General features: G+C 38.0%; 1 pseudogene; it reads left to right on the forward strand.

The window, feature by feature from the left end:
- Positions 1-1,342, forward strand: LOC131517923 (large ribosomal subunit protein eL34-like; annotated as a pseudogene).
- Positions 1,343-2,453: the final 1,111 nt, after the last annotated feature.

The raw sequence follows: 2,453 nt of genomic DNA on the forward strand, positions 1-2,453 counted from the left end.
ATGGGTTATAGGCTCAGCAAGCAGACCACTGAGGGACTGGCAAGAGCACAATTGAGACATGATATAGCCAGGTTGACTTGGTTCAGCTGTAGCTAGCAGCATTTTTTAAAAATTTTTTTCCATTTTATACTACATAAAGGACATTTCCCTTTAAAAGTATTTTAAATTTGGGATGCCTGGGTGGCTCAGTTGGTTGAGTGTCCAACTCTTGATTTCGGCTCAGGTCATGATCTAGAGCTGTGGGATCAAGCCCTGTATCTGGTTCCACACTAAGCATGGAGCCTGCTTAAAATTCTCTCTCTCTCTCTCTCTCTCTCTCTCTCTCTCTCTCTCTCTCTCTCTTCTGCCCCTGCCCTGTTTGCACCCTCTCGCTCTAAAAATTAAAAATTTTAAACAAAATTCTGACTTGCTTTATGCTTTTGAGTTGCAAAATCTGATTCCATAAACAAGGGTGAAACCTCTGGCAACAAATAGTACCAGAAAAACTCTTATTTTCTACTCAAGAATGAGACATAAGAAATCAATACTGTATTGAATTATCCTGTTGTGTGTGTGTGTGTGTGTGTGTGTGTGTGGGTATGTTCTTACGTAGCTATTTTCCATAACTTCTGGATTTGCTGATTTGGCAAATAGAAATTTAAATGCTCGAACTTTACGTCAAATTAAGCTGGCTGGTTTTAAATAGGTTTTTTTCCCCAAATACAAATGATGTGCTTATTCTAGAAAAAAGTTCAGACATAGATGTATGACAAAGAGTGAAAACTACACTTCCTTTCCACCTTTGAAAAGCATGGGATAGCAAGCTAGAAAGTGAGCATGCTCTGGAACCAAACTATTTGGATTCCTATCACAATAGGATAGTGATACTTCTAGTGATACTTTGGATACTTCTAGCCATAAATGTAAAGAATTTACATAAGCTCTTATAAAATAGGGATTAAAAACTAGGGCTGGTTTTTCCCTCTTCTGGAGATGGCATCATAGGCATTCACAGTGGTCCAGCATTTGACATCCCATCTTATGCTGTCCTACAATACAGCCTCTAACAAAACTTAAGGTGTCCCAAATCCCTGGAATAGAATAATTTACTGTTACACCAAGAAGATTGGGAAAGCATCAGAATCAGCGTGTGGTATGTGCTCAGGCTGGCTTCAAGGAGTTCATGCTGTGAGACCTACAGTTCTTATGAGGTTGTCTACAAGGAGAAAACAGCAGGGTCTAGGGTGTTTCCACATGTGCTAAGTGTGTTTGTGATAGGATCAAGCATGCTTTCCTTATTAAAGAGCAGAAAATCATTGTAAAAGTGTTGAAGGCACAAGCACAGAGTCAGAAAGCTAAATGAAAAAATGAAGCTTTTTGGTCTGGGGCGTCTGGCTCTCAAGGTCATGATCTCATGGTTTGTGGGCTCAGGCCCCACATTGGGCTCTGTGCTGGCAGCATGCAGCCTGCTTGGGATTCTCTCTCTCCTGCTTCCTCCTCTTGCTTTGTCTTTCAATATAAACTTGAAAAAAATTGTTTAAATCAAAAGGCTTGTTCTGTTAAAAAAAACAAACAAAAACTAGGGCTGGGGGCGCCTGGGTGGCTCAGTTGCTTAAGCATCCTACTCTTTATTTCAGCTCAGGTCATGATCTCGGTTTGTGAGTTCAAGCTCTGCGTCAGGCTCTGCACTGACCATGCGGAGCCTGCTTGGGATTCTCTTTCTCTGCCCCTCCCTTGTGCTCTCTCTCTCTCAAAATAAATTAAAAAAAACAAAAAACTATGGTTGTAGTGAAGAGTAAATTAATTAATGAATACATCTAATGTAATTACAGCAGTGCTTAGCACATACTAAGTGTTCAATAATCTTTATGCATGTGGATATACATATATAGACATAAAGGCAGTTATATCTTTCACATTATTCTACCATCTGCTTTTCTCAACTTTCCATACCAGCCCATATGCAAATTATTTAATATCTGCATGATTCAATGATATGAATATATCAGAATTTAACCATTTCTTATATTGGATCCTTGTATATATCTTTGCATAGTTGTACTGGTATTTCTGTAGGAGTGATTACTAAAATGGGCCAAAGGGCATATGCATTTATAATTTTGATATTATGCCTTCCATACACTAGTTGATACTCACAAATGGCTGAATTTTTAAACCCTTTTAAATGATACTTTTAGGTGGTATGAGTCCCTATGAAAGTCTAACAAACATCAATGACTGATATTAACAGATTCTAAGGCTACTTTGCTATAGTTTGTTACTGAGCATTGTATATATATTGAATAAAAGTCTTTTCAGAATTCCATATAGTCATGAGAATAAAACTACATACTAAAGTTCCTCCTGAGTTGTAAGCATTTAAGCTCCTGAGTTAACAGAAACTATTTCCATTTTTGTAATCCCAACATCTAGTACAGTACCTGGGAATGGAGTATATCAGTATATATCAGTGT

Source organism: Neofelis nebulosa, chromosome 7 (assembly GCF_028018385.1).
Source record: "Neofelis nebulosa isolate mNeoNeb1 chromosome 7, mNeoNeb1.pri, whole genome shotgun sequence".
In the NCBI taxonomy this organism is placed as follows: domain Eukaryota; kingdom Metazoa; phylum Chordata; class Mammalia; order Carnivora; family Felidae; genus Neofelis; species Neofelis nebulosa.